The sequence below is a fragment of the Heteronotia binoei genome, chromosome 5 (assembly GCF_032191835.1).
Source record: "Heteronotia binoei isolate CCM8104 ecotype False Entrance Well chromosome 5, APGP_CSIRO_Hbin_v1, whole genome shotgun sequence".
NCBI classification, from domain to species: Eukaryota; Metazoa; Chordata; class Lepidosauria; order Squamata; family Gekkonidae; genus Heteronotia; species Heteronotia binoei.
Window position 1 is genome coordinate 9,802,982 of NC_083227.1, and position 25,391 is coordinate 9,828,372.

General features: G+C 43.7%; 1 protein-coding gene across 1 annotated transcript in view; it reads left to right on the top strand.

Annotated features, from left to right (window-relative positions):
* Positions 1-25,391, top strand: part of LOC132571667 (uncharacterized) — a 139,269-nt gene that overhangs the window by 11,504 nt on the left and 102,374 nt on the right. The gene's annotated exons all lie outside the window — the stretch shown is intronic.

Genomic DNA, 25,391 nt, shown 5'->3' on the forward strand with positions numbered 1-25,391 from the left:
TTCCCTCAGCCAGACAACACTCATTAAAAATAACTTCAATGGTGTGGGTGTCGCCCACTTCACCCTGGCTGACTAGTTATCCTCTTCTCAGGAAGTGCTATAACCCCCGGGCTTTTTTCCAGCAGGAATGCACAGGAACGCAGTTCCGGGTAGCTTGGCATTTGGGTGTGGCTTGATATGCAAGTGAGTTTCTGCTGGGCATTCTCTACAAAAAAAGCTCTTTGTGATACCATGGGGATGTCAGGGGTGTGGCCTAATATGCAAATGAGTTCCTGCTGGGCGTTTTCCTTTTTTAAAAAGCCCTGGCTATAGCACTGGACTTTGGCACTTTTGAGGGCCCTTCTCCCTGACACCTCAAACCCTTTTGCCAAGTCCCCTTTTTTTTTTTTTTACAATTTAAATTTTTATTGAATATTTTTCTCTTTAAACAGTATACAACAAGTACTTTTACAATATGTATATATATATATATTTGCCTATATATATATATAATCATTTTCTCCTTACATAAACAAAAAACAAAAATCACCCTGAATAAACCTTAAACTTAACAAAAGTCAGTGACCTATAAAATATATGTCACTGTTAACCTATTGTCTCATACCACGTATCAAATAGGCTGAGACTTTAGAAAACATAAAATTGCCTTTTTCTCAGATCATAGCCTAATTACTAAAGGTATTCCATTGCAGAGTTAATAAATCATAATACTTAGAAATTTGGAGGGAATTTTCCCAATAACCGTCTCATTGTTATTTATATATTCAAGAAAAGGGTTCCATTTTTCAATAAACCAATCACCAGCTTTGACATTATCCTGTAGCAGAATATTGATGGTTAACTTGTCTTGAATTAATATATCCCAAACTTTGTTACACCAGGATTTAAAATTAGGCCCATTGGGTTTTTTTCAACAACTTGCAATAACAATTTTCCCTGCTAGTAGTAACAAAGATATTAGCTCCTTTTTCAGGTCCGTCCAATCAGAATTTGGCCATATGTTAAGTAAGACTGAATCAGGAGTGAACGGAATTGTAATTCCTGTTATCTCTGCTATTATCCTTAATATTTTTTCCCAGAAGCTTTTGATCAGCATACACTCCCACCAGCAGTGAATGAATGAACCTGTTTGATCACATCCTTTCCAGCAAAATGGATTATCTTTCACTTTTCCTTTGAAGAGCCCGTATGGAGTCATATACCACCTTGCAAAGATTTTATAGTTTTGTAGCCGAAAATAATAAGATTTGGAATTAAATAAAGGTGATATCCATAATTGTTCCCATTGATCTATATTTATTATGATCTGACAATCTTTCTGCCATGCAATTTGTTGAGATGATTTACTTGCCCACGCTGTTTGATTCAAAAGGGCATATATAATGGAAATTACTCCTTTTACTGATGTACTGCCTTTGCTAATTAGCTTTTCCAATGGGTTAAGTGCTCTATTGGCCATGACTATTGGAATAATTTGATGTAGAGCATGATGGACTTGAGTGTACTGGTACCAGGGGATAGAAATTTTAAATTTATGCTCTAGCTGACTGTGAGTGCTCAGTTTACCGTTGGTAGTAATATCTAACAATTTGAAAATATTGTTGTCTCTCCATACCTTAAAATTGTTTATATTCTGACCTGGGGGGAACCATGATTGTCCCAGAAAAGCCATCAACGGCGAGGATGCAGGAGAAAGAGTATTTCTCCATTGGTCCCATAGACTTAAGGTATGTTTAAGAAAGGGATTGGAGAGAGCCATTTTCACTCTATCTGATTTAGAGTTCCAAATGAACTCTTGTAATAATGCCTCTGTTAGATCATTTTTTTCAATTTGCATCCATGCTGGAGTTTCATAGGGGGAAGCATAAGAAACAATATCTCTTAATTGTGCTGCAATGAAGTATTTGTCAATCAAAGGGATGGCCAAGCCTCCCAATCTTCTAGGTTTCGCTAACAATGATAGGGCTATTCTAGGTCTTCGGTGATTCCATAAAAATGAAGTCCACAAAGACTGCCAATTTACTAGATCTTTACGTGGAACTGGAATAGGGAGGTTTTGAAATAAAAAAAGAAGACGCGGAAGAAGAAAGGATTTAATAAGGTCTATTTTTTCCAAAATAGAAAAGTTTAGTTTTGACCATTCTCCTAGTGTTTGAGTCATATCTTTACCTATTGACTCGTAATTAACCTTATACAAATCCGATAGGTTTAACGGAAACAAAATACCTAGATGTCTCCAGGTAGTTGTGACCCATTTAAATGGTAATTTTGACTTAATAGATGCCTGCAATTCCTGAGAAATGTTAATTGGATAAATTTCAGATTTATTGAAATTGATTGAAAAACCTGAAAATTTACAAAATTCATCTAATCTACTTTTCAGAGACAATAATGACGTGAGAGGGTTACTAAGATAAAATACCATGTCATCTGCGAAGAGGCTGGCTTTATATACATTATTATCATTAGTTGAGATACCTGAAACTTCCGAAGTATTGCGAATTGTGTAAGCAAAAGGTTCAATTGTTAGGGCAAATAATAGCAGGGATAAAGGGCAACCCTGACGAGTCCCCCTGCCTAAAAGTAAATCATCTGATCTATAAAAGTTGGTATTAATTTGTGTGGATGGCGAACTATAAATAGCAGAAATAGCCTTCATAAAACGAGGACCAAAATTCATAAAGTTAAGTAAAGTCTTTAAATAATTTACTTCCACCTTATCGAACGCCTTTTCCGCGTCTAAAGACAAAATCAAAGATGTTAAGTTTGAAGATTTCGCTAAGTGGATCAAATTAAGTGATTTTCGGATATTGTCTGTAATAGACCTCCCTGGCATGAAGCCAGATTGGTCTGGATGAATATAATAGGTGATAATCTTCTTTAGTCGTTCTGCAAGTAAGGAAGAAAAATTTTTGAAATCATGGTTCAATATTGAGATTGGACGGTAGGAGGCCGGGTTTAATTTGTCTTTTCCTTGTTTATGAATAACTATCAGTCTTGATTCCAACCAACTTGGGGGAATGGATCCTTTTTCCATGACCGAGTTGCAAGTGTCTAATAGAGGAGTTAATAAAGATGATTTGAAGTGTCTATAAAATTCTATCGGGAATCCATCCCTCCCCGTAGCCTTATTACTTTTAATTTTTGAGATCACAGTTGTCAGCTCGGTCAAGTCAAAAGGGCGGTCCAAAAAAGAAGTATGTTCATCCGAAAGGATATTTTTAAAGTCAATGGATTCCAGGTAGTTTTTAATTTGGTTAGGATCTGGGTTATTGGATTCATAGAGAGTTTTATAGAAATTAAAAAAGGTTTCAGAGATCTGTTTAGAAGATGAATGTATTACTCCCTGGGGTGTTCTAATTGCATGAATCAAATTCTGAAGTCTTTTCTGAGTTGTTCGATATTTCAATAGTCTAATTGACTTAGAAGTTTTAGTTACATATCTTTGTTTAAGGTATAAAAGATTTTTTTGTATTGTAGATGATTCTAACAACTCTAATTGTTTCCTGGCCTGATTTAATTTTTAAGGGTTTTTTTGCCACCATACTTAGAATGTTTAGTCTGTAGTGAGGCAATACGATTGTTCAGGTCCTCTATTGTTTTCCTTTTAGTTTTATTTGCAGCTGAAGTAATGGAGATGAGATTTCCTCTCATCACTGCTTTAAAGGCATCCCATACATATGCCTGAGACACTCCACAGTGGGCATTCAAAGAAAAATAAGATTGAATTTGTTCTTCTACCTTTTTGGTTATTGTTTCACTAGAAAGTAAAAGTTTGTTGAGGGTCCAATTCGGGCCCTTACCGTCTGTCAGTTGAGCTACCAGATCACATTGAACCAGAGAATGGTCTGAGATATTACGTATCTCAATTGTTGCATTTTCTATCGAATTAATCAGCGATGGAGAAACTAATAAATAATCGATTCTAGAATAAGAATTATGAACGTTAGAAAAAAAAGTATAGTCCTTAGTTTTTGGATTCAAAGTGCGCCACACATCAATCAAGTTAAAGGCCTGGAAAATCGAATTTAATTCTGTCAAGGACATTGAAGTGCTGTTTGGTATTCTGATACGTTTAGATTTATCTAGTGCCAGATCAGCCACAAAATTTAGATCTCCACCTACCAATACATTCCCCTGCTGGAAAGTTTGTAGTTCCTGAAATGTTTCCCTAAGAAAATTTAACTGTCCATCATTAGGTGCATAGATTGATGCAATTGTAGTATTGACTCCATCGAGCTCTCCTTTTACAAAAATAAATCTGCCCTTCGGGTCTTTTTTAGTTTGCTTACAAACAAATGGAGTATGCTTAGAGATTAAGATGGCAACGCCCCTAGCTTTGGAGGAGCCAGAGGATTGGAATGATTGAGAGAACCATTGAGATTTCAGTATATTGGGAACAGTAGCCTTAAGGTGAGTCTCCTGGAGACACACTATATTAAGTTTACGTTTTTCAAGATAGTTAGCAATTCTTTTACGCTTGATGGGGTTTTGAAAACCTCTGCAATTCCATGAGGCGAATTTTAAATTATGTGACATGGAGTTATTAGTGTTACTTTAACTGTTTATCGAGAGCTGTGAGACTGTAGAAACCACTTAATACCCTGTTTGTTTCCCACTTCACTTTACAATTTAACAGCACTTAGAACTAATGCTGTTCTTAACCTTCAAACAAACAAAACAAAACAACACAAAGAACTCAAACACCCCCAACTACCCTCAATTGGGGGAAATGCTTCACCAGTCCTCTTTACCTTCAGAGGAAAAGGGAGAAATACCCGTGGTACTCCCTAGCAGTGAAACTACTCACACCTTGAGGGGAACTAAAGAATATTTGAATATAATTTAAAAAATTGTAAAACAACCCAAACATTCCCCAGGTTTGTAAGATGAAACCTAAACCAGGCACCTTGCAAAAAAACCCCATACTCCTGCTCACTTGGGAAATAAAATGTATTATCTTATTTAACAATTTAAGGTATATCACACTTGTCCTAATTCCCTCCTCTTAGTTAACCAAAATCCAGAATGAAGGAAATGTATATAGGAAGATGTATATTATGCTATATGGGTTATAACCCTTAAGAGTTCTTATTTACATTTGATTTCCCAGAATGTAGAAATCACCAAGAGTTACAATCCACCTAAGGTGATTAAGATATTTATAAGACCATTTGATGACTGTATTGAGATATTAATGAGGCTAAATACAATTATGCCTATCTTGTGAGGAAAAGCCCCCTACTTTTCATACATGTGAACATCATGATCACCAGCATGGTTGCCAGGGTGCCTGGAGATTTGACTCTCACACCTCTGCTCTAAGAAGTGGACTTTGCTTGCAGTTTCTGGCTTATGTGGATACCATAAGCCTCAGCTTTGCATTCTACGTCTCTGAAGACATGCTCCAGCTGCTCCTTGTGTGCCCAGTCTTGGCCACTGCAGTGGAAGAAGCCACCATGTTTCCAGCCTGGCTCCATGGACCTAGAGCTAACAACAGCAGAATCCAGCTTGCTTTCCTGACCCAAGCTTACCCTGCCAGGCTGAACTCATTCCTTCTTAGTGGGAAAGTCACACGTACACACCCTGAGCCTGCAAGCAACCCATCTGTTTTAAGAATGGATTAATAGCTCCACTGTTGATCCTAATTGCTCAGCAATGCCAGAACAATAAATCTTGCCCAGCAGAAGATGAGAAAGAGGAAGGACATCTCCTGTCTTCATCAAGTCTTTTGTCTAACCCGGGTGGTACCTAGGCCAGCATTTGATTACCTATTGTCACCCTCCTAGTTAATCCCATTTAAACTTAAGTATCCAGCCATTCCCATTCTTACTCCAGTCTAAGTACCCTGGGGCCAACCCAGGCAACATTGCAGCTTGGAAATTTCCAGGTTCACTGGACTAAGGTGAAGTTCATTGGCCAAAGCAGGCATCCAATTAGGTGTCAGTAAGGAATGTCCAGCCTTCTTGAACCTCCCATCTCTCCTCCCTTGGACCTCCCAGCACCTGAGGGGTCTAAGAGAGTCTATTTAACCTCTGACCCAACTCCACTCATGTGTGCTTTCTATTCAGCAACCCCTATTACCCGCTGTCTAGATCCATCCCCAATTCTGGCCACAGTGTTGGGTCCATTTCCCCTGTCCTCTTAAGTCGCCATTGGAAACCTTCCTGGAAGACTACGATGGTAAATATTACCCTGTCTGTTTATCCATATATGTTCCCCTATTGATCTATCTATATTTCCTAGACCTGTGTGAATGTGTGAGTGTTTTGTATTTTTACCTTGTATGAAAGAAATATTATTCTAAATAAATTACAATTGATTTTTACTAAATTAGAGTCTCTTATTGAGCATTGACTCTCTGAACGGTTGAGCCTGGTATACAATTGATAATAAAAGATCCCTTTTTAGGGCTAGCTGTCTCTCAGTCTAATTCCCCAACTTTATTTTGAGAGCAGTTTCCCTAACAGAAATTGGTGGAGAAAGCGTTGGCATTATCCTGTTTGTGTGAACACACGCGTGTCTTCATACAGACAGACGTAGGGTTGCACCGTTCAAACAGCCTTGCTAGGGAGGCTATTGTGTGAGTGATTGAGTGAATGAGTTCTGTGTGAACGGCTCTAGCGAGCATCTCTATATAATTGTGGGTTGGGCTACTCCCATTTCTATCATTCAGCGCTGGACTTCTCAGCCACCCCTAGGAGGCCAGACCCCTCGAAAGAGGACTGAGCCCGATAGAACGCAAGGGGGAAGTCCCGTGAAGCCTGGCCACCGTCCCGAGGCCTTTCTAAACGCGTCTATCGTGGGAGGGAATGTCAGGATAGGTCAGAGCTGTTAAGATCTGGATAGAGCACCCTTCCCTTCTCCCTTTTCTTTAGAGCGTAGTGCACACACACTACATACACACTCAGACACTTGCACACACACACCCAAGTCCTTACACGAGTCTAGGCCAAGGCTAGTCTAAGGCACCCGACAGTCAAGAAGGCAGGTGGGTCGTAGGACCGCTGCAATCTGACTGCTGGGCAACTTTTTATTTTGTTTGCCCGAGACGCGATCGTTGGGTCGGCTCGTGGCTCCCTTTTGCCCGAAGACGCGACCGTTGGGTCGGCTCGTGGCTCCCTTTCGCCCGAGACGCGATCGTTGGGTCGGCTCGTGGCTCCCTTTTCTGGCCGAGACGCAATCATAGGATTGGCTCGCTGCCCCCTAAACCCAAGCCGAAGCGCAATCGGAGATTGGCAGGAGGCAAAACAAAAAGGGAACTTAAGAAACCAACCCAAGTGTTAAAATAGCACATAGGAGCCAGAAAGCATCTGGAAATATGCTGCTAGTTCTTACACTTGGCTGTGCCTTTAAGAGAATTTAGTGGAAGGAGCAAGAAGCTCTCCTTTAGGGTTAAAAAAAAAATTTGTCCCGGGTCTGAGGAGATAGGCAATCTTCCCAGCCGAAAAATTTCCCTTTTGCTTAGGGCCAACAGAGGAAAAGCTCAGGCTCTGAGACTTTTAAAACTTTTGATTTGTTTGGAGGCAGAGGCTAGAGAAAAGCCCCTCCTGAGGAGCTCAACAATGTGTGCAAGGCCATAAGCCCATGCCACAAACATTTGTTAGTGTTGCAGAGAACTAAGGAAGGTCCTGCAACTCTCTCCTTTACTTGTGAGACACACAGAGGTGTCCTGCAAGTTCTTTGCTCCCCAATAAGCAGGAAAAGGGCTAGGGAAAGCCCCTGCATCAGTTAATTTTGGTGGCCTGTGGTTAGGCACCTAACAGTGCGGGAAAACCAGCCCTGCAAGTAAAGTTAGAACTTTGAAAGGAACTAAATTGTAAGCTATGGAAATCTTTGCCAAAAAGGGAGAACTCCCCAAGTTGGAGAAATGGTTAATAAAGAAAGGGGACAACCCCTGGAACAAGGGAATCTTTAACCAAGGCTCTGATCCCCTTCAGTCCTTTAGAGATATATTTGAGGAGAACTGTAGCAACAAAACGATTAGCACTGGCAAGAGAGACCTTTTTGCCACATGGGGTTTGTTTGAAGCCCTGCGGGATAGCTCAGCCCTGATTAAACAACTCAGGGAGCAGCTTACGCAGAGAGACCAGGAAATAAAGCAGCACGAAGTGCAGGCAGAGAGGAAAGAACAAGAATTGGAGACAATTCTTAAGAAACACGCAGAGGTGCTGGAGAGGGAATTCCAAAAGCAGACTGCAGAAAGGGAATTCCTACTCCAGAGCCATGCGGAAAAATTGGAACAAGTGCAGCAGGATCATGAAATCGAAAAGGCAGAGTTGCACAGGAGACACGCTGCAGAAATAGATAGACGAGCGGAGGAAAATAATAATTTGGACCTCGACTGGCAACAAGCAAGTCGAGCGCTAGAGGAGGTTAGGGCTGAGAAACTCACCCTAACTTTAGCATATCAAGACACCATGTCCGCTCTAAGAAAGGCCCAAATGCAGGTAGCCACATTGGAAAAAGAGATGGAGCAAACTAAAGCCCAAAATAATAAATTACAGAGTGTCATAGAGTACGTTTCAGAGAAAAACCGAAAGGCTAGAGAAGCAGCCAACCATGATTTGTGCCAAAGAAAAATAGCAGCTTTAAAAAAGAAATTAGAGATTAAAAAGACATTGATAGCAACTGTGTCGGCCTCTGCTCTCTGTGACTTCTCCTCAGACGAAGAGAGTGAGGACGAGGCAGTTGGGAAGTTCAGAGCAGAACAGCCAGCCCCAGTCCGTCCTGTGGTCACTAAAAAGACCACAGCCAGAAAACAGAATGAAGCTGAATCTGTAAAAGTAGTGAAGGAAACCAGATCTTGGGGAGCAGAGGACATTAAAATGGCTGCCAGCTTCCTTGGCCCCTATAACATAGACACCTCAGTGTTGTGGATGGCCAGCGCTAGAATTCACTACAAAGAAGCCTCCTTAACTGAATTAAACCATGTGCTGAGATTATGCACCTCAGGCCCTGAACTAGACAAAGTAAGAAATGTAATGTATCGCCTGAACCTGTCTAATGCCACCATCTTAGAATGGATGGCTGAGGTACTATTTGCCACCTGGGATGGAGAGGATATAAAAGATCTCTACCATCAGACCTTACAAGGTCATGATGAGCGTCCAGTGAGCTATCTAATAAGGAAGAAATTCCTAGCAGAAGCAGCTAAGGTAGTATCACCCAAAGACAATGGGGAACCAGATTATGAGAATCAAAATTTCATATCCGATGTGATCAGAGGTCTCAATATACCCACCTTGAGGTGCTATGGCATAACAGCCCTGGTAAACACCACCTGGAAAGATCTAGAGGCTAATCTTGACAGAGTTGGCAATTTTATGGAAAGAGAGAGTAGAATGAAAGCTGACTATGCAAAAAGGGAAATAGTTCATGAAGACTACACAGCTAGATTAAGTGCTCATGAGAAGGAGATAGCAAATTTAACCCACTCTCTCCATGAGGTCAAATGGAGACTGGAGAATGCTTTAAAGCATGCCCAAGTCTCTGAACAAAGAGTTGCTGTTTTAGAAACACAGCTCACTCAGGCACAATATAACCAAGAGCAGGGTGGGCATGGAAAAGAGAGCCAGAACTGGAAGTTCCAAAACAATGGCCTTGGTTCCAGCTCTTCTTGCCATCCCCAGCTTGCCCCAAAGGTTCCCCTTCACAAGCAGGCTTATGCTCCAAGGCAGACACAGTCAGCCTCTGGGCAACCCTGGCCTCAGCGGACCCCTCGAGACAAAGTCAGAATGGCAGCTTGGTCCCAGCTTAGAGCCACTGGAGCAGACATGAGGCAGTTTGATAAGCAGCCCACACATGTGCTACTTGCTGCACTTTCAGAAGCCATGAAGCCACCAGGGCACATGGTTCCCAAAGCCCCAGGGTTTGCAGAAAATGGAGACAGCCTCCCCAAAGCTACTGCTTTGGAAAATTTCCCTAATAAGGAAAGGGTAGGGAAACTTACAAATCCTACTCATGAAAAGGATTTAGAAATCCAACAGCTTGCTGAGAAGAATCAGGAACTTCAGCAAAAGTTAGAAGCTAGTAGTAGTAAAGAAAAGGAAACCGCCAGTCTCCTGCAACATGTCCTGGAATCTTGCAGGGCCACAGAGGAGACTGGAAATTCTGGAAGTGCAGGACAAAAGGAAATATGGCGGGGCAAACCCAGCTGTGCAGCCCCAGACTTCTTTCCCCCATGAAAATGAGAGAACAGTCCCTATTTCAGTTCTCTTACCCCAGAATCATGAAGGAAATGTGGTCTCTGAGCCTATGCAGAGTTCCACAATCATGGCACCAGGTATTCCTTTTTGCAAGGACTTGCTCCAGACACTCCTACATGAGCAAGTCTCAGCCCTTCTGGCTAGAAATTTACTGTCTTTATCTCATCCCATTTGGGGAATTTGAAAGCCAGAATTCTGTGGAACTCAGAGAATGGTAATCCCACATGGGCAGGCAAGGTTCCTTTGTCTCTGAACCTCCCCCCACCCAAAGGAAAATCTAACTCCTAGACTTGAATGTCTCTTAAAACAGAGAGATCTGGCCTTATTTAGGTTTAAAGGTAACAAGGGCACCCTTTCCCTTGACTAAATAAGAAAACATACAAGCAATGACTTGGACTACAATTAGACCAGGCCATTTCTCCAGGTGAGGCCTGGAGATCTCCTGGAATCCCAGCAAGGGTTCCAGCCTGCAGTTAGTTTCTCTGCAGGGTAATGGGAGCTTGATGTAGTATGTATTTAGTCTAACCCTTTAAAAATGCCAGCATCAAGTACCTGAGAAAGAGAGACTGAACTAGTTTTTTGTTAATTCAAAGCTTTCAGAGCAAAATGTAAGAAACTGACTGTTTTTAACTTTCAAATTGGCTGAATGAAAATCTGTGAAACTCCCAAGTTCATCTTCCTCTCTCTTGCTTATAAAGTCAAAAAAATATTTATTTCCTCAGTTCTATGAATTTTAAATGGTATAGCCTCTGAGCTTGTACAGAGTGCCTGCAGATTGGCCCAAATAGAACTGGCTAAAGTATTGCAAATGCTTAGCACTCTTGCCATCAGGAAGAAATGCTAATTGCTCTCCCTCTTGCTCAATGGAAATCTGTAGCAGTAAAGATTTGATAAGCAACTAAGCAAAGGGATAGAATTTTAAATGCATTGCCCTGAGAAATTAAATTTTTGTTTATCTCGGGTCTCCCTAAGGTACAAGCAACTCAGTGTCTTTGAGAGAGAGAGAGCCTCATTGTCTTGTAAGAAGTGTTGCCTCCCCTTCTCAAAGGTCACAGCAACACAAGACAGCTAACCTCAAATGGGCAAGTCTGTCATTTAAATCTGAAAGTACAGAAAGGAGAACCCCCAGCTGCAAGAGCAGCAACAACTAATGTAGTACTGATTGGCAAATCTCCTGCAGACCCTCTTGAAAATAAAATCAGCCAAATTCAGCTTGAGTCAAAGAAACTGGGAAAAGAGTTACAATTTTGAGCCCCACCCAGGCAGAAAGCTCATTATTCCTCTTCTTCACCTTTCTTTTTAAAAACTTATCAGGATTAGATAAGAGTACTGGCCAGATCCATTGTGTCTGTTTTAGCCTTTTGTTAAGCTAAACTTCATGCAAGAGGGAAGGCATTTTGGTTTGTCTGTTAAAACCCTCCCCACCTTCTTCATCTAGGGGGGGGTGGAAATACAGTTGAGGTATTTTTGTGCTATTTTGAATTCTCATCTTCTGATTTTAGGTCTAAAAAAAAGATATAATTTCAAAAGTTTTCATTACCAAACCTTTTTTTTTATATTGCAGTCTCTCACAGAGACAGCCTCTTCCCAGCCAGAGAATACCTGGGTGGAAGAGGGGCATACTACTGTGTTTTTGTAAAGTTGCCAGTCTCCAGGTGAGACCTGGAGGTCTCTCCCAAAATCATAGCCTTTTCCCCAGTACATTGAGGCTAGTGCCTCTGGAGGAAAAGAGTGTCCAAGGAGACGGACTGCATGCCTTGTGATTTTCAAATTTGATTCAAAATTTCAGGAATCTCCAGCCTGGAGCTGGCATCCCAAAGCTCTACTTACAGCCAGTCCTTCTCTGCTAGAGGAAATCCTCTGCCTGTAAACTGCCCTAATACTAAGAGTTCTCTTAGATTAGAAGCTTTCTTTCTGTTATTTATTTTTGCTGCACCTTTTAAGTCTTAAAATATTTTTCTAGTGACTGGTACCAATCTCTCCTATACTTAGATTTCGTAGCTTTAATTTTAAGGGAAACACTTTTAAGAAATTGCTCCTCAAAGTCTATTGGGCAATCCCAGTGCTTTGCTTTGCAATCTATAGGCCCTTTGCTAAACATTAGAGCTAAGAAAACTTTATCTCACCAATTTTGGTTCCTACAAGAAGTATAGGACATCTGTACACTTCCTTGGGGTAAAATTACCCTCTCCCTGTGCTTTTTCTCTCTCAAGCCTCAAGAATTAATACTCTTGTTTTGACAGAATTCCTGAAAGTTCTTGGTTTCCATTAGAAATCTGGATTCCTCCAGTGTACTTCAACTATTGATATCTTCATTTTCTCTCTGAATGCCATTTGCATCATCAATCTTCCCTTGTAGCTATTTGGTGAATCTTGAGTTTTAATTTTAGTTTAATCCAGTCTGCCTGTGGAAAGAGGTATCCACATGTTCTTAAGAGGCCCCAACTTGTGGGCTCAGTATCTTTGTTTGGTCTTAAGTAATATAATGACAAATGGATGGTTCTGCCTCCACCTATATCTTGTTAGAACTAGACTTTTTCTGAGTGAAAACCCTTTTCTATTTTCCCATGTTCTCAAGGAAATGAGCAATAACCTATTAGATTCTTAATGTAGATTCCTCAGGGTTCATTTCTAATCATGATTTTCTTCTTGCTACTAAATGTCTTTTGTGTTATTTCTGCATCTATAACCAGTTGGCTGAGCCTATTAATGCTCCCCAATTCAAGTCTTGTTGTATCATGTTCAAATGTTGGTCTACTTGGTATTCCTGACAGCATGTTGCCTTCCAGCAACACATTCTTTGCACTCTGTGTATGCACAGAGGAAAATTGTTCTCTGGCACAAGCCTTAAACCTGGAGCATTGTGCCATCATCTTAGTTTTGCCTTTTACTCCATAAAAGGTTTCTTCGTCAAGGGATATGCTTTCGTGCTTCAAGTCTTTCTTTTGACTTGCCCTTGCAACAACTCAGCATTTTCTCTTGGTACTACAAATGCCCCATCTTTTCTCTTTTTATGAATTGTTTAATGTGTTTGTCAAGGTGAATTAACCATAATTTGATTTCTAGGATGTTGTAACTGTTTTGTTAAGTTTGCTCATCTTTTCTTTCAATATAGATGTGCAGGGAATCTGGACCTGCAAATCAAATCTAATGCATGCTCAGTAGTTCTAATTGTTGATAGTCCTGTTAAGAATTGTTTTATGTATGTGTAACCATTATGTTGCTTTTCAGAGTTCTGGTTTTGTTAAGTTTTTGTTGAAATCTGCTCACAGGTGAGATCGTTTCAGCTGAACTAGCCCAGAGAAAAACTGGATTTAGTGGGACTTGATCACCTCACTAATGTCCAGGTTTTTAATTTCTCTGCTCTAGCTCACCTGCCATTTGGGTATGATCCCTCTCATATAAAGCTAGCTAGCATTGTTCTATTGAGGCCTCAGTTTTTGTTTTTGAAGTTTTATATTGTTTTGACAATTTATTATATTCCAAAGCTATAGCAAAGGTTTTCTTTTGTCTCTTCTTTATGGAACTATTTTCATCATATGGGGGACGCCCCAAACTATGGTCATTTTCCTGGATTGTGCACAATGTTTTATTTTAAGTTTTATGTTGCAACAAAGAATATTTGGGGTTGTGTTTTCTGTATTGTGTATGTTACTTTCCTTTCTTGACAAGGAAAAAGCCTCCTGAAATCCTGAATGTTGAATGTAATAAGGCAAACCTGCCCAATGCAGGCCCCTAACATGACATATGTAAGCTTGTGACGTAAAAGCTCACTGGTCACCATACTCTGGACAGGAGGACACTTCACTAATAGCTTTTTAAGATTCCTTTCTTCATGGTTGAATGTATGCATTTTTGATCTGCTTTCACTGCTCCCTACAATGGTACAGAATCATCTCCATGTTGTCATGTGTGAATGTTTTTGGTTCCTTTTTGGTTCTTTCCTCAAAGCCCACTGTTGCTCTATGGACCATCAGTGATACAGGCAGAAAAGCACCATTGCCAATTACATGCTGGGTTACAGGAAGAATTCCCTTTTAGCAACAATAAAGACAGATTTTGCTGGGTGCTAGGTGGGGTGGGAAGACTCTTTAGTTCACCCTCCACTAGGACTTTCACATACCCAATAGGTACCTGGAAGAAGATCCTCTTCAAACCCCAGTATAAGAAGCTTATCAAGGGGGGGAGAAGAAGAAAAGAAGACTCAAGATTAAGATATGGATTCACTTGTAACCATGAACTCTAATGTACCTGTGTGTTTTCCTAATCAATTATTGTCATGATTGTGTGTGATTTATAGATCAATTCTTGTTATTTATCTGGTTTAAATGGCAGTAATGATTTTATGAACTCAACTTTTATTTCAATGGTTGTAACCCTGTGTTTTAATACTGTATGCCCTACAACGTTGCCAATGCCTGTTATCCCTGCATCGTAGTATTCAAAGGAAGGAACCTTTGGCCTATTGGAATATTTTTCCAAATTAATTTTGAGTAGTTTAGATAGTGGCTCCAACCTTTTTAGATAGACGGTACACCCCGGTAGACAATTGAAGCTACGTGGACTCGCCGCCTGTCAACTACAGATATGGACATTGTGTTATTGCAAGACCTCGCCACCAGATGGTGACATAGGTCTTGAGGGGGGGAACTGTGAGGAAAAGCCCCCTACTTTTCATACATGTGAACATCATGATCACCAGCATGGTTGCCAGGGTGCCTGGAGATTTGACTCTCACACCTCTGCTCTAAGAAGTGGACTTTGCTTGCAGTTTCTGGCTTATGTGGATACCATAAGCCTCAGCTTTGCATTCTACGTCTCTGAAGACATGCTCCAGCTGCTCCTTGTGTGCCCAGTCTTGGCCACTGCAGTGGAAGAAGCCACCATGTTTCCAGCCTGGCTCCATGGACCTAGAGCTAACAACAGCAGAATCCAGCTTGCTTTCCTGACCCAAGCTTACCCTGCCAGGCTGAACTCATTCCTTCTTAGTGGGAAAGTCACACGTACACACCCTGAGCCTGCAAGCAACCCATCTGTTTTAAGAATGGATTAATAGCTCCACTGTTGATCCTAATTGCTCAGCAATGCCAGAACAATAAATCTTGCCCAGCAGAAGATGAGAAAGAGGAAGGACATCTCCTGTCTTCATCAAGTCTTTTGTCTAACCCGGGTGGTACCTAGGCCAGCATTTGATTACCTATTGTCACCCTCCTAGTTAATCCCATTTAAACTTAAGTATCCAGCCATTCCCATTCTTACTCCAGTCTAAGTACCCTGGGGCCAACCCAGGCAACATTGCAGCTTGGAAATTTCCAGGTTCACTGGACTAAGGTGAAGTTCATTGGCCAAAGCAGGCATCCAATTAGGTGTCAGTAAGGAATGTCCAGCCTTCTTGAACCTCCCATCTCTCCTCCCTTGGACCTCCCAGCACCTGAGGGGTCTAAGAGAGTCTATTTAACCTCTGACCCAACTCCACTCATGTGTGCTTTCTATTCAGCAACCCCTATTACCCGCTGTCTAGATCCATCCCCAATTCTGGCCACAGTGTTGGGTCCATTTTCCCTGTCCTCTTAAGTCGCCATTGGAAACCTTCCTGGAAGACTACGATGGTAAATATTACCCTGTCTGTTTATCCATATATGTTCCCCTATTGATCTATCTATATTTCCTAGACCTGTGTGAATGTGTGAGTGTTTTGTATTTTTACCTTGTATGAAAGAAATATTATTCTAAATAAATTACAATTGATTTTTACTAAATTAGAGTCTCTTATTGAGCATTGACTCTCTGAACGGTTGAGCCTGGTATACAATTGATAACAAAGATTCCTTTTTGGGGCTAACTGTCTCTCAATCTAATTCCCCAATCTCATTTTGAGAGCAGTTTCCCTAACAATCTATACCATCACTACTCCATTTAAATTCTTTCCAACCTCTCACTCATTCATATCTCCTCCTTGTATCATTATATAGTGTTACAAAAGCATTCACCAATACAGACATTTCCCCTATCCACTCTATCTCATCCACCATAAAATCAATCACTTACTACACTACAATCATTCCTAACTATACACATTCATTCAAATACACTAGTCCAAATTCATAGCAACCATGATTTAGCATACTCACTTAAAATTAGATTTCATTGTAAGTAAATATACCTTAAATGATCATTTCAATAACACACTCATTCTGCTCTCATATCTACCTATCATTCATACTCTCTCATTTAATTAACACTCCAACCATTCACCTTCAGTCATTCACTAGTCTTTAGTCATGACACATAGCAAAGCATATTACAAACGTTCTCTTACCAAAAGATCACTACAGGGGGGGGAGAAGGGGGAAAAGAGTGGTTTGTTCTGACTACCAGGAAGGGGAGTTGGGGAGGGAGGATGGGGGGGGCGTGTTTCGGTGCATTGCCTGGAGGGGCGTCTGTAAAGCTGCGATGACCAGCAACAGGGTTTTCGCGAAGAACACTCTAGGGTATCTTCGCTGTTGAGGATGGGGGGGGGGGGGGGGGAAGGGTGGATGAAAAAAGAAAAAAGAACAGCACCTTCCAATGTTCTGGAATTTCGCTAGCAGTGGGATTCAGAAAGCTAGAGATTAGAAATGTCCTGAAAATCCAGTAGAAAAGATTGGCAGCAGGGGTGGAGAGATTCAGTAGTAAAGATTGGCAGCAGGGGAGGAGAGATCCGTAATCGGAGGGCAGGCAAGAACGACCCCCGTGCAAAAAGGTTACTGCGGAGGTTACCCTTCCCCCCAGAATAAAAGGGAAAGGCAATGGGATAAGGGAGGACAGTTCTGTGTAAGCCCCAAATTTCAGGCAGAGAAATAATTATGCAGCTTCCCCCCCCCCCCCCCATCTCTTCTCGAACTGCTTTGCGCGGCTTTGCAGCGGCGGATCAGTTTCATCATACAACAGATAACAGATAACTCCCCCCCTCAAAAAAAAAAAAAAACCACAACGGGGGGGAGGGGAGAGAGAGATCAAGCATTCACCAGTCACCTTTCAACCAGTCATTAGCATATCCACCAGTCATTTATATCCATACATCCCAATCTATTAGAAAATGGTGCAAAGAAGATATACAATAGAGCCAGGCTCCGCAACGTTCAGGAGGCTTGTGGCGTTTTTAAAGGAACAGGAGCCCGCCAAAAGTTTTCCCATCAGACGCAACGGCGATCGACAGGAAAAAAAGGAAAGAGATATAAAAAAAGGGGGAAATCAAACAGATATTCAGAACAACGTTATTGGATAAGTCATTTCCTTCTCTCAGGAAAATATAAAAGGTGTATCTTCCAGGGAAGAGGGGGTCCTGTGGTCTTTTGGAGTAAAGAAGTCCGCTACCAGTTTTTCCTAATGACGCAGCAACTTAGAACAGTAGTTAACCTTTTGAAAGAAACTCATACAAAATTAACAATATAGCTCCTTCAAATTTGTACAAGTTAAGGAGAAACGTCTTCAGAGGGAGGGTTGGCTTTCAGTATTTCTTCTTCATCCGCTGCTGTTACTTCTATGGAAAGTGCCTTAAGCAACGCTCTGCCTGAGTCAATGTCCGTTGCTGTGTGTAGGTGGCCGTTTTTGTAAACCAATATGTCTGATGAAGGGCTCCATCTAAATCTAATGTTAGCCGCATGCAACTTAGAAACAAAAGGTCGTAGCTTTCTGCGTTTATCAAGTACTTCAGGAGGTAGGTCTAGCAAAGTCAGAATTTTTTTCCCTTTATACAGCAAAGCCCCATTTGATCTCACTTCCTTTAGAATAAAGTCCCGTGTTTTAGGGAGGGCGAAGTGGACCAGTACATCTCTAGGTCTCCCTTTCCTGGCCGACGCCATTGCTCCCAGCCTTTGTGCTTTGGCTATTGATAGAGTACTTCCCACCTCCATTTTCAGTGCAGATTTTAGCCAATTTGAAATAAAAGAAACCAAGTCAGTGGAACTCTCCTCTCCCTCCTCCAGGCCTCGAAATTTTAGGTTAGAAGCTCTAAAACGGTTTTCTAGTATAAGAATTTTGTTTTCCAGAATAGACTCCTTTCTTTTAAGAGCTTTCACCTCGTCTTGCAGTACAAGGGCTGCTTCAGCCGTTTGCTCCGCCATCTTGGTGGTATCGGAGAGCTCTTCTGTTATTTCTTGTACTTTAGACTGAATAGGTTTGAGGAAGGAGTCCAATGATTCATTAAAATAACGGTGTATGTCAGCTTTTAGGAGATTTAGATCTCTTTTACTTATCGGGGCATCTTCATTTTCTATGCTGGGGCTGGGAGGATTAACATTGCTAGCCGCCATATTTAGTACAGATCTGGTTACAGGCCTACTAACCTCTTCCACAGCATCCACTTTGAAGAAGTCTAGTACTGATTTTTTTTCCTTCAGGATACTCTTCTTCTTAGTTTTGTTGTGTTGTCCCATCGAAAGCAGAGTTTATTATTGTGTCTGGTGACTATAATATAGGCTATATAGGGGGAATGATCAGGAGCTCGATCAAACTGCGTCCACCATGTTCAAGCGACGCTCCGCCCTCCCGCCAAGTCCCCTCTTTCTGCTGGGATAGCAGTCTTTCCCTGGGATATTAAACTGACGCAGGAACCTTGGTCCCTCTCAAAATATGTTTCTGTTCTTTCACACCAACGGAGGCTGCCTGTGAGTTCTTGGATCGGACTCTCCAGAGCCTTGTAAACTGGCTCTGCCTTTTGACACTGTTACTGGAAAAGAGGAGACTCAGGCATTTCCAGTAACACTCTGTCACAAAATGGAGAGCCTCCCAAAAGAGTGACTGCTAACTCCTTCCAACTCGCTTCAACTTCTCTCACCAGGGCTTTTTTGGTAGGAAAAGCCCAGCAGGAACTCATTGGCCTATTAGGCCACACCCCCTGGTGTCACCATTGTTTCACACAGGGCTTTTGTTGTAGAAAAAGCCCAGCAGGAACTCATTGGCCTATTAGGCCACACCCCCTGACACCAAGTCAGCCAGAACTGCGTTCCTGCTCAAAAAAAGCCTTGCCCCTCCCACTGACGAGCTCTCTCTAACCGCCTCTCTCAACTGTCACTGTTTGACAGTTAGAGGCTGTTGGCCAATCACAGTGAGTTCTGCCACCTGTCACTCACTGAGTGTTCCATCCAATGCAATTCTTTGACCCTTGCATAAAGATGCCATGCGTCACAGTGGCCTGTGCTTGAGGGGAGGGAAGAAGAACTCTCTCCTCCCCCCCCAGTGCAGAAGTTGAGTTTGGGCCAAGCAAGACAGGGCCTGGAGAGGTTGTGAATTATTAAAAAAGGGGTGGTTTGGGAAGGGGGTCATCCACGTGTACTCCCATGTTATGTGCCTGACTGCTCCCCCCCCCCCCCCCCACCATCTCAACAGTCCCAGTTGATCCTTTCAACAGATCCTTTCAAACCTCGGGAATGTCTATTTTCAGGAAAGTTATAAACGAGAGAAGGAAGGCTTTTTAAAAATATAGCATCCAAGGACCAAATGTTTGGGATTGTTAGATTTCCACCTTCCCTAAATGTGCAGTCCCTTTGGTGGGTTTTGCATTTTTGAGGTTTCAGTCCTTGTGGGATCCCTCCCTCCTTCTCTTTCCTTGGGCCCTGGAGGCTGCAGAAGGGCCTTTGTGGAAGAGATGTGGAGACTGCGATGGTGGGCGGGGCAGGGGGTGATGGACTGGTTGGGGATCCCTCTCCCAGGTAGAGGAGGGAATTGAACCTGGATCTCCCAGATCCTAGACAGGTGCCATTCTAACAGCTTCTCCAGACTTGACTTAAGGGCCAGTTTGCTGGCCAAGCAGCCCTTTTGGGGGCCACAATCTCCAAGAGTGCCGGTGCAGTACTGGGGCTTGGTAGATGGGTCGGCCTTGTGCCCATCGTGGCCTTCCAGACACCTGCCAGGGGCACCATCCAAAGAGATCTCTTTGGGCCCAGCTAGCCACAGCACTAGAGAAGGCAGAAAATTGCCTGGAGACTAGTTGCCCCCATATCAGAGGATGGGAGATGTCTGCCCAGGCCTCAGGTACACACGCAAGGAGCACGTTCACAACCACAGTCGTTGTTGGCTTCCTGATTTAGCTAATGTATCCCCTGTGGGTGCACAAGAAGACCCTTGTGTCCATTCAGACCTAGAAGAATACAGTGGACCATGGGTTGTGTTCCCCTCAGTCAAAAGGCTTCTCACAGTCATTTCTGAGAGTCAGGTGTGGTATTGCGGTTAGAGAGAGTGTTGGATTCGGATGAGGGAGACCCAGTTTCTGAGCCCCTGCTCTGTCATGCATTGCATGGGATGCTCTGTGCTATGGCCACTCACTCTTGCTTAGCTGGAAGGAAAGGAAAGATCCTCTGTGCAAGCACCAGTCGTTTCCGACTCTGGGGTGATGCTGCTTTCACAACGTTTTCACGGCGGGCTTTTTACGGGGTAGTTTACCATTGCCTTCCCCGGTCATTACACTTTCCCCTCAGCGAGCTGGGGACTCATTTGACCGACCTCGGAAGGATAGAAGGCTGAGTCAACCTCGAGCCGGCTACCTGAACCAGCTTCCGCTGGAATCGAACTCAGGTCGTGAGCAGAGAGGCTCCGACTGCAGCTTTACCACTCTGCGCCACGGGGCTCTTCTTGCTTAGCTGAGCCTACCACAAAAGCTGGAGAAGCACAAAGAGGGAATTATCCCCAGTTTGTTTATGTTGAATATTTCTGTGCTGCCTCTTCAGAATCCTGCTTCTTCTTCTTGTGAATTATCACACACAGACCTCTTGATGGGGGTTCTAATGTGCTTCAGAAACAGGGCGGTCCTCTGGACAGGTTTCCTCGGGGAAAAGTCCCCTTGAGTTTTGTGGGGCTCACTCCCTCCGAAGGGGGTTTAGTGTTTTCAGACTAAGTTCATCTCTTGTGTTTTCCGAAACTGACCATCTGCCTCTCTGTTGTGGCATCCAACCATTTCCCCTAGGGGTCAGGCGGGGGTGAGGAGGTCAGGGAGTTCTTGAAGGGCTGTGAGGTGGGGGAACCGATCTTGGTTTCCCTCCTGTTGGATCCCGGAACTCCTGAGGCTTTCTAGGTCCTGAACATAAGAGAAGCCATGTTGGATCAGGCCAGTGGCCCATGCAGTCCAACAGTCTGTGTCACATAAGAACATAAGGGAAGCCCTGTTGGATCAGGCCAATGGCCCATCCAGTCCAACACTCTGTGTCACATAAGAACATAAGAGAAGCCATGTTGGATCAGGCCAATGGCCCATGCAGTCCAACAGTCTGTGTCACATAAGAACATAAGGGAAGCCCTGTTGGATCAGGCCAGTGGCCCATCCAGTCCAACACTCTGTGTCACATAAGAGAATCCATGTTGGATCAGGCCAGTGGCCCATGCAGTCCAACACTCTGTGTCACATAAGAACATAAGAGAAGCCGTGTTGGATCAGGCCAAAGGCTCATCCAGTCCAACACTCTGAGTCACATAAGAACATAAGAGAAGCCATGTTGGATCAGGCCAATGGCCCTTGCAGTCCAACACTCTGTGTCACATAAGAGCATAAGAGAAGCCATGCTGGATCAGGCCAATGGCCCATGCAGTCCAACATTCTGTGTCACACAGTGGCCACAAAAACCAGGTGCCCTCAGGAGGTCCATCAGTGCGGCCAGAACTCCAGAAGCCTCCCTCTGTAGCCGTTGCCACAGAGAAGCCACCTAAAACCTTTTCTTCGGCCCAACCCCTCCAAAAACAATAGGCAAGATTTCCAGCTCACCAGAGGTTTTTGTCAGGAGGGAAGTTAAAAACAAATGGTGGCGTTGGGGGAACGTTTCAGGCCATGATCTTGTGGGCTGTTGGCCAATATCCTGTGTAGGACAGGTACTTTGGTGGCTTCAGTGGGTGCGGCTGATACCTCTGATGTTGAGAGGAGAAGGCAAAGAACAGAGGCCGTCCCATTGAAAATGTCACAAGAAATGAAATGAAAGGTCTTCCCTGGGTTTTGTTGTGGGCCACTGTGGCTGCCTGTGAGAGCCAGTTTGGTGGAGGGGTTAAGAGCGCGGACTCTAATCCTGGAGAACCAGGTTTGATTCCCCACTTCTCCATGTGCAGCTACTGAGTCACCCTGGGTCAGTCACAGTCCTTGAATGAGCTGGTCTCACAAAGAGCAGTTCTCTCAGAGCTCTCTCAGCCCTGCCTGCCTCACAGCGTGTCTGTGAGGAAGAGAAGGAGACTGCAAGCCGCTCTGAGACTTCTAGGGTTGCCAGCCTCCAGGTGGGGCCTGGAGACCTCCCACTTTGAAAACTGACCTCCAGCTGTCAGAGATCAGCTCCCCTGCAGAAAAGGGCTGCTTTGAAGGATGGACTCTAGGGCATTGGAGCATGCTGAGGCCCCTGCCTCCTCTCTCCCGGATCCACCCCCAAAGTCTCCAGGCATTTTCCAACATAGACCTGGCAACCCTAGAGACTCCAAGTGAAGGATGAGGTATAACTCCATTCTCTTCTTCTTCTTTTGAGCTTGTCTTTTGAAGGGGAAGAACCCCCCCCCCCCAGCTGAGCTGGGTGTCAGAAGTGGTTTCCGGCTTGGCTTCATTCAGTTTGTAGCTGATCTTGCTCAAAATGGCTGCTGATCTGGTGGGAGAGATCACAGGGGAGCCGGAAAGCCACAAACTTGAAAGTTGAGGCATATAGAACTAAATCAGCTTTTGTGCCCTTTGAAGAAACCTCACATTCAAGCATTTTTTAAAAAATGGCTTTTGATCAAAATGGGGGTGGGGGATGTGAGGAAAAGCCCCCTACTTTTCATGCATGTGGACATCATGATCGCCAGTGTGGTTGCCAGGGTGCCTGGAGAATTAACTCTCACACATCTGCTCTAAGAAGTGGACTTTGCTTACACTTTCTAAGGCTTATGTGGCAGCTTTGCATTCTACATCTCTGAAGGGTGTGAGCCAGAAATACAGACATGCTCCAGCTGCTCCTTGTGTGCCCAGTCTTGGCCACTGCAGTGGAAGAAGCCACCATGTTTCCAGCCTGGCTCCATGGACCTAGAGCTAACAACAGCAGAATCCAGCTTGCTTTCCTGACCCAAGCTTACCCTGCCAGGCTGAACTCATTCCTTCTTAGTGGGAAAGTCACACGTACACACCCTGAGCCTGCAAGCAACCCATCTGTTTTATGAATGGATTAATAGCTCAACTGTTGATCCTAATTGCTCAGCAATACCAGAACAATAAACCTTGCCCAGCAGAAGATGAGAAAGAGGAAGGACATCTCCTGTCTTCATCAAGTCTTTTGTCTAACTTGGGTGGTACCTAGGCCAGCATTTGATTACCTATTGTCACCCTCCTAGTTAATCCCATTTAAACTTAAGTATCCAGTCATTCCCATTCTTACCCCAGTCTAATACCTTGGGGCCAACCCAGGCAACATTGCAGCTTGGAAATTTCCAGGTTCACTGGACTAAGGTGAAGTTCATTGGCCAAAGCAGGCATCCAATTAGGTGTCAGTAAGGAATGTCCAGCCTTCTTGAACCTCCCATCTCTCCTCCCTTGGACCTCCCAGCACCTAAGGGGTCTAAGAGAGTCTATTTAACCTCTGACCCAACTCCACTCATGTGTGCTTTCTATTCAGCAACCCCTATTACCCGCTGTCTAGATCCATCCCCAATTCTGGCCACAGTGTTGGGTCCATTTCCCCTGTCCTCTTAAGTCGCCATTGGAAACCTTCCTGGAAGACTACGATGGTAAATATTACCCTGTCTGTTTATCCATATATGTTCCCCTATTGATCTATCTATATTTCCTAGACCTGTGTGAATGTGTGAGGGTTTTGTATTTTTACCTTGTATGAAAGAAATATTATTCTAAATAAATTACAATTGATTTTTACTAAATTAGAGTCTCTTATTGAGCATTGACTCTCTGAACGGTTGAGCCTGGTATACAATTGATAACAAAGATTCCTTTTTAGGGCCAGCTGTCTCTCAATCTAATTCCCCAATCTCATTTTGAGAGCAGTTTCCCTAACAGAAATTGGTGGAGAATGCGGGCATTATCCTGTTTGTGTGAACACACGCGTGTCTTCATACAGACAGACGTAAGGTTGCACCGTTCAGAAAGTCGTGCTAGCGAGGCTATTGCGTGAGTGATTGAGTGAATGAGTTCTGTGTGAAAGGCTCTAGCGAGCATCTCTGTACTTGTGGGTTGGGCTGCCCCCATTTCTATCATTCAACTGGACTTCTCAGCCGCACCTAGGAGGCCAGGCACCTCGAAAGAGGACTGAGCCCGATAGAACGCAAGGGGGAAGTCCCGTGAAGTCTGGCCGCCGTCCCGAGGCCTTCTAAACGCGTCTATCGTGGGAGGGAATGTCAGGACAGGCTAGGATTGTTTAAGACCTGGAAAGAGCGCCCTTCCCTTCTCCCTTTTCTTTAGAGCTTAGTGCACACACGCACACACACTACATACACACTCAGACACTTGCACACACACACCCAAGTCCTTACACGAGTCTAGGCCAAGGCTAGTCTAAGGCACCCGACAGTCAAGAAGGCAGGTGGGTCGTAGGACCGCTGCAATCTGACTGCCGGGCAACTTTTCTTTCTAAGGCCAAGACGCGATCGTTGGGTCGGCTCGTTGCCTAAAATTTCGCCCGAGACGCGATCGTTGGGTCGGCTCGTGGCTCCCTTTTCTGGCCGAGACGCAATCATAGGATTGGCTCGCTGCCCAAAACTGTGCCCGAGACGCGATCGTTGGGTCGGCTCGTGGCTCCCTTTTCTGGCCGAGACGCAATCATAGGATTGGCTCGCTGCCCAAAACTGCGCCCGAGACGCGATCGTTGGGTCGGCTCGTGGCTCCCTTTTCTGGCCGAGACGCAATCATAGGATTGGCTCACTGCCCAAAACTGCGCCCGAGACGCGATCGTTGGGTCGGCTCGTGGCTCCCTTTTCTGGCCGAGACGCAATCATAGGATTGGCTCGCTGCCCCCTAAACCCAAGCCGAAGCGCAATCAGAGATTGGCAGTAGGCAAAACAAAAAAAAGGAACATAAGTAAAGTTGTCAGCCCAAGTGTAAAATAGCACATAGGAGCCAGGAAGCATCTGGAAATATGCTGCTAGTTCTCTCACTTGGCTGTGCCTTTAAGAGAATTTAGTGGAAGGAGCAAGAAGCTCTCCCTTGGGGTTAAAAATTTGTCCCGGGTCTGAGGAGATAGGAACTCTTCTCAGCCG